The sequence below is a fragment of the Chrysemys picta genome, chromosome 4, assembly GCF_011386835.1.
Source record: "Chrysemys picta bellii isolate R12L10 chromosome 4, ASM1138683v2, whole genome shotgun sequence".
Taxonomy (NCBI): Eukaryota; Metazoa; Chordata; order Testudines; family Emydidae; genus Chrysemys; species Chrysemys picta.
Window position 1 is genome coordinate 132317105 of NC_088794.1, and position 16614 is coordinate 132333718.

The window sequence follows — 16614 nt, forward strand, 5'->3', positions numbered from 1 at the left end:
GGAGCATAACTACTTTATAGATCAGTTCAGAGTTCTGCAACATAGGATGCCTGACAACTCCATGCAATAATAATAATAATAATTAAAAATAGGGCTACCGTATGTCCGGATTTCCCCGGACATGTCCGGCTTTTCGATCTATAAATAGCCGTCCGGGGGGGATTTCTAAAAATGTCCGGGATTTCCCGCCGGTTGGCTATTTATAGATCGAAAAGTGGCGCTGCTCAGTAGCCAAAGCCCCTTCTCAGCTCCCCCCATCCCCTGCAACCTTAGCACGACCCCGGCCCGCAGCTGTCTTCCCCCTCCTCCGCTCCCCTGAATGCTCCGCTCCCCTGCTCCTCCCCATCCCCTGCTTCCCGCGAATCAGATCTTCACGGGAAGTCTGAAAAGAAGCAGGGGCAGGCGGGCAGCAGCAGGTAAGCTGGGGCGGGGGGGATGCAAGGAGGAGGGCTCTGGGGAGGCGCGGCGCGGCTCAGTCCAGCCCCGGCCGAGCAGCTCCAGCCCCGGCCGGCCCCAGTGGCTCCGGCCCGGGCCGGGCCCCAGGGCACCGGCCCCAGTTCCAGCCGAGCGGCACTGGCCGAGCACCCCTGGCCCCAGTTCCAGTCGAGCACACCAGCCCTAACCCCAGCGGCTCCGGCCCGGGCCCCAGGGCGGCGGCCCCGGTTCCAGCTGAGCGCGCCGGCCCCAGCGGCGCCGGCCCCAGGGCGGCCGGACCGGCCCCAGCTGAGCATCTCCGGCCCAGCCCCAAGCCCCGCGACTCCGGCCAGAGCACAGCCCGATTCCTGGGCTCTTGTTAAAGCCGGCCCTGGTCAGGGGACAGGGAGTGTGTGTGTGGGGCGGTTAGATGGGTCGAGAGTTCGGGGGGGGCTGTCTGGGGGGCAGGGGTGTGGAGAGGGGTCGAGGTAGGCAGGGAGCAGAGGGGGTTGGATGGGTTGGGAGTTCTGGGGGTCCTGTCAGTGGGCAGGGAGCAGTTGGATAGGGCATGGGAGTCCCGGTGGTCTGTCTGGGGGCGGGGGTGTGAATATGGGGTGAGGGTGTGGATAAGGTTCGGGGAAGTCAGGGGACAGGTTGGATCCTAGGGGGGCAGTTAGGGTGGGGAGTTCTCAGGAGGGGGCAGTCAGGGGACAAGAAACAGGGAGGCTTAGATGGGGGTGGAGTCCTAGGGGGCAGTTAGTGGCAGGGGTCCCAGGAGGGGGCAGTCAGGGGATAAGGAGCAGAGGGGGGTTGGAAGTTCTGAGGGGGGCAGTCAGGGGGTGGGAAGTGGGAGGGAGTGGACGGGGGTGGGGGTAGAGTGGGGCTCCTTCCCCCACCCCGTGTCCTCTTTTTTTGATTGTGCAAATATGGTAACCCTAATTAAAAAGCTACTGCAACCAAGATTTAAAAATAAGACATTACATCAATTTAATTTGTTGCCAGTCAGTGGTCAAGAGCCTCACCCCGGAGCAATTTCCCTCCCTGTTCCCCTTCCCTGCTCTTAATCTAGGTTTTAAAAATAGCCAGACAGGAATCTCTTCTGCTAGACCTGTTAATGCCAGACACTTAACCCTAGGGAGTTTTTCAGACAATAGGATCTGCTACAAATGTATAAACATACTGAATTTTGTTTCACCCAGTCCTGCTTTCAGAGAGTGGCTGAGGAAAGGGTTGGTAGGATGCATATTGCCTTCTCTGTCTTCTCCCCCTCCCCACCCCGTATTTCTTACAGGTAGTGCCTTCAGCTTCTGAAAAGGAAACCTCTATTGGTATGTCTCCAATGCAGCAGGGAGCGACCCTCCCGTCCTGGGTAGGCAGACTTGTGCAAGCAGCCCTGGGTCAGAGCTGGAGTGGCTAGCCCGAGTTGCAACATCCACACTGCTGTTTTTAAAGTGCTAGCTCAAGCTGAGGTTTGCTCCCTGCTGCAGTGTAGACATACCCTATATCTTGCTCTACTTGGGGGGATAAGGTTCTGCATACAATTAGGGCCCACCCAAGGGAGACTTTAACAGCAATTCCCATAGTCCTATCAATACGCTCAGTACTGCTAAATCTACATAGCCAAAAGAAGTGGTTTGAGAGAGGCTCACCATGCTTGTACTTCGAGGTAGAGAAGCAGACTTTCTGGCTGGCATTTCACTGATTGCAGAAACCATGATTTCTCCAGGCAGGACAGGACTTGTTCTACATGAGACACCATTGCCAAATGGTCCGGTATCCAGAGATAAAGACTTCTCTAACTTGTGTATTCGTGGCCTAACCACCGTGTCATCGCTTCTTAAGCTTTCTAGGTCTGTCTTCTGAAGGCCTTTCCTGACTAGAGTGTTCTTTTTCCAGCTTTCCGGAGACTTCTTAATACGTAAGTCTTCCAGGCTTCTCCCACCGGCCGCACAGGTGTTTTTCAGCTTAGGAGCGCTAAATGCCCTCATGCTCATGGGATCGAGCACTCTGAGAGTAACTTCATTGAGAAATTGAGAGAACTTGAGCTTTGCTTCAATTTTTTCTTCCACAATAGAGACAGAACTTGATGATCCTTGACTCACAACACTCAAGTCGGATGCAGACGAGCTGCTTTTGGTTTGCATTTTCCTCTGCCCGTGGCGCTTTTGGCTGGTGTTTCCCACTGGATATAGAGAAGAGTGCTCCCGACCAGGGTTTTTTCCACCCCCCTTCTGACGGTGCTTTAATCGATGGGATCGATAGCAGTCATCCTTATTTTTGCTGTTAACAAAGTTTTCGGTTTCTGACCTGGTGCTGCTCTGTAACTCAAAGCTTTCCTCGCTGGAGCTGCGGGGTTTAGCATTACTGTCTGTTGTTAAAACTCCCGAGAGTCTCCCCTCGAGGTCGCTTCCTGCTCCAGGTGCATGAGCAAAGGCAGAGACACGGCATGCTCTTTCTTCGGCCATCGCTCCAGGCCCCTCCTGCTTAGTGGGTCTGCCATGCGCAACACTTTCTGAACGCTTTGCCAATGCCTCCATTTCTCTTTATGCATTGCTGTGTAAGCTGTGACCAGTAAAGTGACAGTCCCCTAAGTCCTTGCCTAGCCACACAAAACAGACGTCTCCCTGTGACCCACACAGGCATCCAGCCTCCACATTTTATCACACATCCTTCAGAACTGGATCAATAGCACATTTGCATTGTTTTAATTAGTCCTACTGATCAACTAAATCTATAGCACATGTAAATTTTCCAGGGTATTGAGTGCATGGGCTCTCATTGATCCAGAGTAGGACATGATATATTCCTGTGTGTTGAACTGTGAACCAATCTACAATGATGTAAATCAATTCTTACCAAGTAAGATCTGGGGTGATTCTGTTGGAGGGCTTTTTAAAATCAGATAACAGAAGGTCATGATATAGTTCCCTCTGTCCTAATACTATTCATGTACTCTGTTCCATTAGAAAGCCAGTCACAGATCTATAAGAGTCTGTAATAGCAAAGAGAGAAAGGTATTCTTAATTTTCTGCCTGCTTTCTCTCTAGATTAAAATTTAATGACCCTTTATTTTAAAATAAAAATATTAAAGGCAAGGTTCCATATTGTGAACAGGAGAGGAGGTAATAGAAGAATTGGCACTTCTAGAGCACCTTTCATTTGAGGCTCTCTAAGTTCTTTTACAGATGTTCACGATTTATGCAAGTCTGAATAGCCCTGTGAAGAAGGGAAGCGTGATGCTGATTTTTACATATGTGCAAACTGAGGTTAAGGGCTACGTTCTAACCTTATAATCTGCCCTAAGTATGGGGTAGCATGTAGCTGCACAGCCCAGAGAATGACCTGTGACTGAGCCAAAATTCTTCCCCCCCCCCCCACTCTGGGGCAGGGAAGTAAGTAAGTTCACAGTCTCCTACTTACAGCCAAGTTTTGCAGATGTGGAGGCTTAGATGTGTCAGGTAAGATTTGCATTGGATTCAAATCAGAGATGCACTGTTGCTATTCGCTCACCAGAAATCTGTTGCTTTTATATAAAATACTTTCCAAAAGACTTCCACTATTTCATTTGGACCGTGCCACTTTGTTATACTTGGTGAAAGGTCCTTCTGTGACTCAGAACCCTTCAGACACAGAGAGAGTAGCTGAAAATGGATCAAATCCAGTTCAGAAGCCCTTCTTCCCCCTACCATTTCAAGATGAAATGTGCTGGTTTGGTGGAAAGGCTAGAAAACTTCTTATTGTTGACAGTAGTACAATCATTTTCATGACACTTTCAGCAGCATTTCCTATTAAAGATGAGAGAACTCACTGTGCAACCTGAATTTAGGCCCGAGTTAAATTATCTACTAACAGAGATCTCTGCATATTTATTGTGGTCTACTAGAACAAGTGGGAGTGTCCAAAGATGCAGAGGTCTGGCTTAATGCATCCCAGCACTTCTGAGTCTCAGGTTCCATTAGTGTCTGACAAAATGGAAGTTCTGGCCTGCTGCAATTTAAAACCTTTATTTGCCTATTAGCTCCAGAAATGGAGCAAAACTCTCACTCAAGATGGACTCTTTAACAGCAGCTCACATGTGTTTGGAGAGGAGCTGTTATTTGTGGGATTGAGCACTGTCATGCATGAGCAAGGGTATCTGCATGAGAAGCACTTATCCAGCTATCCAGTACATATAAGTGATTTCATAGTGGGAATGTGGAAAAGGCTGTTACAACCAACAAACTTAAGTGATCTTTCTCCCGTCCTCAGTCACAAAGGAGCCCATTTGCTTTGCAATCTGTGGTCCATGTATGAAGTCAGATCTAATGTTCTTTGTGTGTGCAAAATAGAACAGGAAAAGATGTTGGGGTTCCCAGGGCCGGTGCAAGTAGGGTTACCATACGTCCGGATTTTCCTGGACATGTCCGGCTTTTTGGGCCTCAAATCCCCGTCTGGGGGGAAATCCCCAAAAGCCGAATGTGTCTGGGAAAATAGGGACGTGCTGGGCCGGGGGCCGGGCCGGGCCCGGGGGTGCGGGGCCGGGCGTGCTGGGCCAGGGCCGGGGGTGTTCGGCCGGGGGCTGGCCCGGGGCCGGCACCCCAGGAGCCGAGCCAGGCTGGAGACGCTTGGTTGTGGGGGCCAGACTGGGCCACGCCTCCTCCCTCCTCTTCCCCCCCCCCCCACCTTACTTGCTGCCTGCTTCAGGCTTCCCGCGAATCAAATGTTCGCGGGAAGCAGGGGAGGGGGCGGAGTTGGGGCGGGGGGCAGGGGTGGGGCCCGTGGAGTGTCCTCTTTTTGGACACTCAAAATATAGTAACCCTAGTTGCAAGGAAGTTTTGCGCCCTAGGTGAAACTTCCACCTTGCATTCCCCCCCTAGCCTTGAGGCACCCCCCCCCACTGTGGCAACTCCCCCCTCCCCCCCGGGGAGCTGTGTGGCAGCTCCCCACCCCAGCTCACCTCTGCTCCGCCTCCTCCCCGAGCACGCCGCCCCCCCCCCCCCCGGTCTAATTCTCCTCCTCTCCCAGGCTTGCGGCACCAAACAGCTGATTGGTGCTGTAAGCCTGGGAGGCGGGAGAAGTCGAGCGGCGACCGCGCGCTTGGGGAGGGGGCGTAGGAACGCTGTGTGTTTGTTTTAAAAAAAAAAAAAATGGGGGTACCGCTTTTTGGTGCCCCCAAATCTTGGCGCCCTAGGCAACCGCCTAGTTTGCCTAAATGGTAGCACTAGCTCTGGGGGTTCCTAAAGGTTTGTAGTCCTGCTTAGCGCCTGACTTATTTCCCTAAACTGCTCCCGATCTTGTCCCTGAGAAATTGAACATCCCAATGACTTCTTCGGGCACTGCTTCTTTTATAAAAGTTACTTTGCCCAATCAGGAAATGGGACCAAATCATGTGACCTGGTGGCCACCTGCACAGAACAAATGCTCAGTTTTAACTATTCTGTAGACTACTAGCTACAAGCTGTTGATTAAAATCCAACAGATTCAAATATGCTGTTAGTAGTATTTAACAGTTACAAATAACATATTCATGCTTGATTGATGGACCGCCCTAGACAGGGAAAAAGGACAAATACAAAGAATAAAATGTTTTTTTGCTACTTTGCTTCTGACAATTTGACCTGATCTGCATTGGGTAGAATGGGTCTTCAGCATTTCATACCAGGACAGAGTTCACAGGTGCCGACTTTTCAAAGTGCTGGGGGGTGCTCGGCCCTAAGCCCCACCCCCGCCCCACCTCTTCCCACCCAATTCCACCCTCTCCCCTGAGCGCACCGCGTCCCCGCTCCTCCCTCCCTGCACACTGCGAAACAGCTGTTCGCGAGGGGCAGGAGGCGCTAATCTGTGGGGCTGTCGGCCAGCGGGAGGTGCCGGGGGAATGGGCAGGAGCTGATAGGGGGGCTGCTGGTGGGTACCATTTTTTCCCTGTGGGTGCTCCAGCCCCAGAGCATCCACGGAGTTGGCACCTATGACAGAGTTCCTTTGAAATGACAGACAACTTTTACTTGAGTGGCACTGGAATGGCTTGAGAATTCATAATACAGATCTTTTCACATTCACCCGCCTAAAATTCTGGCTAAGTCAGCTTTTACCCAAAGGTGATACCATACAATGACTTTCCATGTGAAATCAGTTTCTCAGTCAAGTCCCTCCTGAGCAAGTATCTGCATCACAAAAACAATTGCAACCAGTGACACTCCACATAGAGAAGCCCAATATGCACATGCTAATTTAAAAAGAACAGGAGTACTTGTGGCACCTTAGAGACCTTCGGATGCATCCGAAGAAGTGGGCTGTAGCCCACGAAAGCTTATGCTCTAATAAATTTGTTAGTCTCTAAGGTGCCACAAGTACTCCTGTTCTTTTTGAGGATACAGACTAACACGGCTGCTACTCTGAAACATGCTAATTTAATAAGTGTCTGCAGGATTAAACCGTTATACTGTTTCACACTATCATAATGGAATAACTTCAGTTACTTAATTTCCATATGGTACGTGATCTTCTCTATAAAGTGTTCTGCTCTTAATGCCATATAGAGTTAAATCTTCATAAGCATTTGAATACCTTTGAAGACTTTGCTCATCAAGAGGATTTCTTTCTCCTGTGCAAGTGGATACATCTGTGAATAGTAATGTGTTATTGTAGCAATCCAGGCAATATTTTCAAAGGAAATAACATTAGAGAGCTATATTAACAGTTTAAATGTTGTACTGTTTCTTGTTCTAATGTTCCTTTGCTAGATGGATGATTGCCTGGATTCTAATAGCTTTAGAAAAGCTCGTATAGAGATCTTAATAAGTTCAGACATTATTTTAAGGGAGAACTGAAGGTATCCCTCTTAAAACACTTTCAAATGCTGGAGCCAAATTCTCAGTTGCTGTAAGCTAGTGCAGCCCTGTTGACATCAGTTGAATCACTGAGTCAGTTGGAAGCCATGTGGGCTAAGTGGAACAGGAATGGATTAGGAATAAAAACATATGTTTTCTACTCCCAGCTCGGCCACTGATCTGCTGTGTGACCTTGGGCATGTCACTTCACCCCTTTCTCCTGCCACCCATTGTTTGTCTTGACTACTTAAATTGTAGTGTATCTGGGGCAGACACTTATTACGTGTTTGTACAGAGCCCTGTGCACAGGGATCCAATCTCAATCGTGGCCTCTATGCACTATTTGCATGACTATAACTGAAATACTGAACCAGGGTCAGGTGTGTCCAATTTGTATCTTACCTATGGAATTGTTTAAACTTTCCCCTTTTCCCTTTTATAATAACAAAAAGGGATAAAAAAGGCAATGCTTAGCTATCTTTCTTTCATACCTGTTTCTAATGCCCCATTCACTGTAGTATCGGAGTTCACATTTTAAATGAGCCTCTCAAAATTAGATATTCCATTGGACTAGACTGATATCTCAGATGCCCCAGAATAATGACTTCTGGAGCACATCTAGTGAACCTGTTATGAGGAGAAGGGTTTAGCAGTGCATATTAAGATTTTTTTTTTTTTTTTTTTTGGGCAAAGGTTAATTTACAGTTATTTATGTGGTGAATGCTGTTTTACTCAGACACTTTGCACACCTGCAGGTTTGGATGAAGGTGGAGCAGGACAGAGTAGCTATCTCCAAAGATTAATCGATTCAGAGTAATATCTCTACAGACCACAGTTCAAAGAGCTGAAAATGGAAATCTCATTTTTCTTTGAGAACTGTTTCTACGTTTGTTTGGCTTTTAAAAAAAAAACACTAATGTTTTTTAACCTTTGGGAGGCTTTATTTTCCTGCTAATGGTATCAAAAGCAAATGGAAGATCTTTGTAGCAATACTAAAAGAACTGCAGCAGGTTGTTATGACAACTGGAAGTTTCTTAGAGTAGCGCTCCGGGAAAATGTGTTTTCATTTTTGGGTCTCTGCTGTTAAATGTTGTTTCCATTAACTCTTGTTAGATTATTATTTTATCTTCTTTAGCACCACAAAGGTTTTGCATGGTTGAAACTATACATTTTCAGTGCCTGATTTAAAAATATTCTCTATCAAACAACACATCTTTTGTTTAAACAAATCTAAAAGTTTCTCTGGTAACAAGGTGCTAATAAATACTGCATTGATTCATGTGACTAAGTTTTATAAGCTATAACTGATTTTTTCCCAAATAAAGTAACTCAGTGCACTATACCATATGTTGGTGATTTCATCTCTGTAGAGTACTCATTGCTGCTAATAGGGTTCAGGGCAAAAGGACATGGACTTACATAAAACTATTAGGGTTCCTTCCAGTTACTGCAACCTGAGTCTGTACCCTTCAGAATTTTAGTATGTCCAGTGCCATCAGCATCACTTTTCTCCTTTTTTATTTCATCTGTGGCATCAGCACAATACTTCTTGCCTCTCACCAAACTCTCTGCTCTTTCTCCAGTGCCACCAACTACCCTTTACCCTCCTTCAATTGTCTCAGTTTTCCTTTTCTCCCCCAGGGCCGCTCAGAGGATTCAGGGGGCCTGGGGTCTTTGGTGGCAGGGAGCCCCTGCTGCCAAATTGCCGCCGAAGACCGAAGCAGAAGAAGCTCTGGGATCCCGGGCCCCACGAGAGTTTTCCGGGGCCCCCAGAGCGAGTGAAGGACCCTGTTCCAGGGGCCCCAAAAAACTCTCTTGGGCGCCTGGGGCAAATTGCCCCACTTGCCCCCGTCCCCATGGGCGGCCCTGTTCTCCCCATCTCTGCTCTTATGACCTGTACATCTTTCTATTCCCATCCTTCTGCGTCCTTGTCCTTATCTCCCGCTCACCCATGCTTTTCCCAGTCTACTTTCACCCTGTTACATTCAATGTAATGAACTGTAATGAACATTGAACAAATTCTCGTAATATTTACTCTACTGCACACTACTCTCCACTACGGCTGCTTGAAGGCTGGATCCCTGAAATTCCATAAATAGACTTCTGGGCTCTGGAACAGATCCTAAATGCACCATTCTTCGAGGCAACTGTCAGTAGAACTATGCAGTTCTTCCCATCACCAAATACAGATGTTTCTCTCCTATTGCCCTAGGTTTGGGGATGGTTTCTTGCTCTAATTGCTTCCAAAATACTGATGTGCATTTAATACAAAACTTTCTTTTCTAATTTCTTAAACTATGCAGTGTTGGCATAAAAACTCATCAGCCTGGTTTCCTTTTAACATCTTTTTGGAAGCTATTCTCATTTGCTTGTTAATGAGACACAACTCTTGTTTCTAGGCAGGCAAGGTATTACATGGCATAAATGCCACACCACTAAAATCTAACGTCACCATCTTTTATAGAGCAGGTCTTCATAATGGACAGGATATGCAATGAACTTCACCTGTGGTCATCTACCATAAGGCATCATAATTCACTACCCTCTCACTGAACGTCTTTCCTCCCTAGTGAAAACTCCAATACACCTTGGTCACTTTCTCATTCTTTTACAGGGTCCTGTAGCACTCAGAACCAATATAATGGTAGACTTGTTGCTCTCTTCCAAAGCTGGGCTGCCAAATAGAACTAGTTAACATGTTAAAATGGGATTTCCTTTAGGGACATCAATTGTTGATAGTTAACATTTGCTAAAATGAAAAATAGCAAATTGTCATCGATAGTGAATGACACCATCCTGGATTCTGAAAACTGCTGATATGCAAATTAAATGACTCCATGTACAGAAGACACTCAACCATGGGTTGTAATATACTTCTTCCATACTTGCATCGAGGCTTGGCAGGATTAGATTTAAATCAACACACGTTGCTAAACGTCAGTTTCAGATGCGATGTTGAAATCAATGAAAAAGCATCCATTGGTAACAGCTGGCAGGAGTGTGGCTCTTTCCCCACCCCTGTCTTGCCCACGTGGGGATTGGGTGTTATTGGCTCTGCAGCAGTGCATGTCTTAGTCCTGGCTGGGGTCTCTGCACTGCCCCACCAGGACTGCAGTCTTCCCTGCACCTTGCATCTGCAAGGTTCAGGTGTCATCAGCTCTACAGCCATGCAGGGAGCCCTCTGCAGCTGTGCTGTCACAGCCCTGCTCCCTCACTCACCAGCCAGGGATGTGGGAACTGTGCCTGGGCAAGAACTGTTCAGCAGCACCCTGTAGTCGGGCTCCTCCTCCTCCTTGCAGTCCTGGTAGGGGATCTCTGCTCCATGGGGCCAGGACCACAGCCTCCCTTGCTCCTTGTGCCCTGGTGTCTTAGGGCCCCGCTGGGAGCCCTCTGCAGCTCCACTGTCCATGCTGCCCAAACTCCAATCCTACCCCCTCATCCTTAATTTCCAGCAACTGTAAAAATCAGAACAGTTAAAAATAAAAAAATTCTTAAATAAAAATTGATATCAATTGTCAAAATTAGAAAAAAAAATGAAAAACAAATTCTGCCAAGCCTGCTTACATCCTAGCAGATGAAAATGGACTGGGAGTAGGGGCTCTCAACAGTAGGGTTACCATACGTCCATTTTTTCCTGGACATGTCTGGCTTTTCGGCAATCAAACCCCCGTCCGGGGGAATTGCCAAAAAGCCGGACATGTCTGGAAAAATACCGGCCGGGCACTTCCTCTCCCGCGGCTGCTCTGCTCCTCCCCGACTCAGACTTCGGCTCTGTTTAAGAGCCAAGCTGCCCGAGGCAGCGCTACCGGCTTCGGGCAGCCCCCGTGCCTCCGGAGCCCGAGCCGCCGGCCGGGCACTTTCCTTCCCGGGCTCCAGCTGCTCTGCTCCGGCGGCGCAGGGTCCGGAGGCAAGGGGGCTGCCTGAAGCCAGTAGTGCTGCCTCGGGCAGCTTGGCTCTTAAACAGAGCCGAAGTCTGAGTCAGGGGAGGAGCAGAGCAGCTGGAACCCGGGAGGGGAAGTGCCCGGCTGGGGGTGCAGGGTCCGGAGGCATAGGGGCTGCCCGAAGCCCGAGCGCTACCGGCTTCATGGTTTGCCGGGCAGCCTCCAGACCCTGTGCCCCCGGCTGGGCACTTCCCCTCCCGGGCTCCAGCTGCGCTGGGGAAGCGCCGGCCGGGGGCGCAGGGTCTGGAGGCTGCCCGGCAAACGGTAGCGCTCGGGCAGCCCTTTTTGCGTGGCTGGGAGGGAGGAGGGGGAATTAGGGCGGGGACTTTGGGCAAGGAGCGGAGTTGGGGCAGGGCTGGGGGTGGGAAAGGGGCAGGGCCAGGGCTTGTGGGGTGTCCTTTTTTAAAATTTTTTAAATATGGTAACCCTACTCAACAGCCATCCATCAAAAGAACGTAGCATCTTAATTGTTTGGTCAATAATTGACCCATTTAGCTATTTTTCTCCATTCTTATTAGTCATTCTGAATTTGACAGAGGTTAAACTGGCCTAAATGTACCTGGCATGGTCTCTGAAAGCACAGAATACCATAAATGTTGTAAGCCTAACATTGTACAGAATTTTATATAATCCTAGATAAACGACAAACTTGGAATTCAATTATGAAAAGGCTTCGCGCAGCCCTAACTTTTCAACTTGTTCATTGGTGCACGAATAGCACGCCACTCAAACAAACAAATCTTAGCAGGGGAAAGCAATCTAAGTCTGACTTTTCCACACTGCCTTAATTATAGTAATGATGGAACAAATTGCAGGTCTTGAAGAAGCAGGGGGCCTGACTTACTTGCCTGTTCACTCAGTCTCAAGCAGACACCGATGTGCAAGTCATGGTCCGTTTCATATGACTACCCCAGTCAGTATCTGTATAAACTGATAGCCAGTTATGTTGTTTGAACTATATTATAATTTTGCTTGGAAAGAAAATTTCAGGGGTGAGTTACTCTTTTGTCTGCCTCCTGAATGTATTTTGAGTATTTTTAGTACTGAACACTAAAACTAGCTTCAGTATCTTCTGAACTTAAATGCCTTTGGTAAAGGTATAGCCCACTTCCCAACCACAATAATGAAAATGTTACAGTGGAATGAAGTAGGGGCCTAAAAAAGTTGCAGTACTGCCTAGCTGAGCAGAGTAATTTTAGAAATGTTTGCTTTAGAGTTAGTAATCTGCACAATTAATATTATCTCTGCTCTGCCCTAAAACCCAACCTTCATGCTCTGCGTAGAATCAGGCCCACTGTACATTATACTGTCTTTGGTAGCACTGGCAATGGGGACAGTGGCTCCTTAAAGGTAGTCTAAAGATTTTTTCCCTGTGCTACAGGGATTCCGCAGAGTGCAGATTATACTGGTGTAAAGAAGCCAGATTATCTTTGCAGGGGGGCAGGCCTATCTACTCCCAGATGCACCTTCTGCTGCAGCCACCACTTCTTGGCCCAGACTTCTCAATCAATCAAGTGCTACTTTCTGTAGCCGCTGCTGGCCGCTCCTAGCTTCCCTCCATTCACATGGGTCCAGAACACAGTCGGGCAAATATTTGTGTGCCTCACCACAACTCCATGGAGACCAAATTCAATGCCCTCTTGTGTGTGCAACCAAAACCATCCCCCTCATTTCATTTATTATCTACATCTTTACACAACACTTATACACATGCAGTATGCTCATTCCCAGAAGCCAGGCTGGAATGGTTTGGTGGCTGCTTTATGGCAAATATTAGAGCTACAGCAGAGCTTCTCTGAATTACGCTGGAAACCTATTGAAAGCCACTTTTATGTTGCAGGGCTTGGCTTTAGAGTTGGTCAAAAAAGTTGAATGAAAAAATGTTTAATTGAAAGATGTCCTTTTTTTGTTTAAATTTCATATATATATATATATATATATATATATATATATATATATATATATATATATATATATATATATATTTTTATATTTTGTTTAAAGCTGGTATATCGTTCACTTTTTTTTCTTATTTTTCCAACACCTTTGTCTCCATCTTCTTCTCTTTTTTTCCCCCTACTGCCCAACACTTATTTTCATTAATGAAATGGGGGGGTGGGGGGGAAGAGGAGGGAAGAGGCTGGCTGGAGGGCTGGGAGGGAAAAAAGGAGGAGGATGGGTGTGGATGAGAGGGACCAAAAACACTTAAAAGGAAACAAATATTCAAAAATTTTGAAACCAAAACTTTTTGATTTTTGTATAAATTTTTGCATACATCATTTTCTCTAATGTCTGTGGAGTGTTAAAGCTTTGTAACCGTTGTCTGTTGTTTGAGCTCTACTTCATATTAACATGAATACTCCCTTCTTTCCTATCCACACCCACTTTGTTCCTGTGCTGAGGTTCTTCCCTGGTAACTCTACAGCTGTCCAGTTTGTCCAGTGTAGATGCCTGCAGAATCAGCACTTAATGTACAGACCTGCTAAAGGAACCTATTTTATTATGTGAAGCTGTCTTAACAATGAAAGGTTTCAGAGTAGCAGCCGTGTTAGTCTGTTAGTCTGTATCTGTAGTCCTCCTGTTCTTCTTTTTGTCTTAACAATGAACTTAACATGACCCAGAATCTAGTCCAGTGACTTTTGGAAAGTCTTCCTGGTATCATTATAGACATTCAGTATATCCTCATTGTTCAACATTTCCGTACTTCTTTACAACGGCAGAAATCAGTAAGTCCAACAATTAAATGTTGCAGGACAGAGAGAGCTGTCAAATGCAGAAGCCACAAAAGAATAAGATGTCACTACAATACTCGTATTTTGACTGTCCATTCAAATTAATACAAGCATGTGGTCTAAAACCTGTAATCCATAGTCGCCCATGAATGTCGTGTAACGACTCAGATCCATTCATGCCATATCAAGTCACTGTGGGACTTTAGTTATTAACTCTAAAAAATACAATTGACCTGTGGGGCCTCACTGTGATCTAGCCTATAGGATGCGGACAGAAAATTCTGTAAGACAAAGCTTACAGAGTTTAATTTACTTGTTTCCATCAGAGGCGCTAGCTTTTGGGGGCTGCAAAGGAAGCAGAAGGCTTGGGCCTTAAAATATAGGGAACTCTTCTCCCCACCCCTTGATCCTGGAGCCTCCATGCGCATTAGGGTGAAGCAACCTTGTTCTCAAATGCTCCCCGCCCCCCCCCGCCACCATTTGGCAGTTACTTCAGAAGCCAAGCTACCATGTGGTGCTTTCCCCTGTGGCTAACTGGCAAAGGCCGTGGAGAAGGGGGGGGGGGCGCATGCTGCTTTTAAATGTGTTTGGGTGTAGTGGGGGAACATGCCACAAGTTTCCATTGCTTCCTGGACCCACTGTTCCCACCCAGAATTTTCACAAGTCCTTGACTCCAGGGAGCATCTGTTGAGGTTCTGTGATGACCCAAGCAGCAGTTGAGCATGTTCAGAACTTGTGTGTGTGTGTGTGTGTGTGTGTGTGTGTGTGTGTGTGAGCGAGCTGGTATATCACTTCTAATTTACCTGTCCTGAAGAAAATGGAGGGTAGGACAGGAGGCTGTGTGTACAATAACTGCTAATACCCCAGAATTAATTGTATGCCAACAAAAGGAATAACAGTTCCAAGCTGGGGGTGGAAACTGCAACACACTTGAGCCCATCTCCTATAGCTAGGTGATTAAAATACGTTATAATTGGCTCTGTGGATAAATTTTAATAATGAATACAACTAGAATGTGTCTTCTGGCACCATCCTATGCAGCTGCCTTGCAGTGAAACCACACAGCTAACATCTCTCATAAAACAATAAATAGCTAGAAAGGCTGAAACCCTTCTCAAGGCTCTACCAAAGGCTTTTTCAAAATCTCGATGCCCTAATTAACAGTGACACAATTCTCAAGCCCATCTGAGGTTGGAAGGCTGGGTGTTCTGAAGCAAAACTCAATGTTGTCATCTAAAACCTCATGATAATTCATGCTTTCCTTTAAGCTCCAACTCCTGGAGTCATGCTGACAATGTGAGAATCTCTACTTGCTACTTTTTTAAAAGAAAGTTTCTAGCTCTCTAGTTGCAGAGAAAAACAGGGAACTGTGACCCCCACCCCCACTGTACCCGAAAGACAGAAATCATGAAGAAAATAAAAATTCCAGTGTTTTTCTTATTTTTAAAAGTCTCAAGATGTTTTGGAAGAATGATTAATAATTTTTGACCAACTTGGGTTGGGGATAACATGTTGTTTCCCTACAAGCCTCCCAGGTGTAGAAAGGCTGTTTCTTCTGACTGAAAAGAAATGCAATATGAATAACAGAAATGCAATGCCTATATGCCACCTGAAATTGTAATACCTTCTCTTGACTGTCATATCACACTGAAATTGCATGTCCTGATTCTAACTTAAGTTGAACTATCACCAGTTGAGAGAACCCCTGTGGCACAGCTGTCAGAGTTCAGCCCATTTGTGGGCTATCATAGGGTTAACTCAAACTCTGCCAAAATTTCTCTTATCCCAAGAATTAACTACAAACCCTAATTTTCTGATCCCAGGATGTTTGTTCTTGTTTCCAGAGGAAATAGGTATTGTTCAACATAGTCCTATGCCAGTGGTTTTGTTCCTCCTCTTCACATTTATTCATTATCTCTCTGTGTGCATAATCCTCCAAACGTTTTCCATCTCTATTATACAATAAATAAAGGAATGGCTGCTCTAGTTCCATTTCTTCAGCATATTCTGAAAAAAAGGTGCTCAAAAGCATGTCTGCATATAAATGAATTGGCCTGATGTTATGTGTCTCTCTTAAAAAGGTATTGTTATGAATAATCTGAAAATAACCCGGAGAAATAAATTTACCTCTTTCCTATTGGTCTTGCAGTAGGCTAGGGTGCTGGCTGGAATCAGAGGAAAGTATTTTGGATATTTTCCCTATGACAAATGATTTACTTGAATAGTTGACTTGCATAGGTAATCTATTTTTCCATACATAAAATGTTGTGTTGCTGTAGAATGGTGGAAGAAAATATTGTGTTAAAAGTTTAATTGGACATCAGTAGCAGAGACGCAGCATGTTGTCTGCTTATATAGTTGCAGTGAATTTCTACACTACACATATTGCTCATTCACTATTGGTGGATCACGTGATATGTTAACGGAACCTAAGCAGCTAGTAAAGCAGTTACTAAATGAAGAAGTATACGTATGTTACAGCAATCGTATGTAGAGACCCTTGCGTTATCCGCTGCAATGACCTCCTTTCTTAACTTCCCACTACAACTGTTGTGACTTAAACATTAAAAAAATGCAGTAAAAACTGCTCCTTTTCCCTTTCTTTCCTGACCCCACCTCACTTCATCAGGTCCTGATGAACATGTCTGGTGAGCTGTACAAATACTCTTGAGGAAGGCAGGTTACCATACGTGCCATTTGTTTTGGCAAGTGGAATTGGAT

At 46.3% G+C, this 16614-nt stretch overlaps 1 protein-coding gene across 11 annotated transcripts in view; it reads right to left on the reverse strand.

Annotated features, from left to right (window-relative positions):
• Positions 1–16614, reverse strand: part of BEGAIN (brain enriched guanylate kinase associated) — a 479190-nt gene that overhangs the window by 222272 nt on the left and 240304 nt on the right. The window contains exon 2 of one of the 11 annotated variants that reach the window (XM_065595723.1): positions 16021–16166. The exons of 9 other annotated variants lie outside the window; for them this stretch is intronic. The gene's annotated coding sequence lies outside the window, so the exon portion shown is untranslated. Of the gene's footprint in view, positions 1–10439; positions 10676–16020; positions 16167–16614 lie in introns of those variants that run through there. One more of the 11 variants, XM_065595722.1, reaches the window with a different exon arrangement.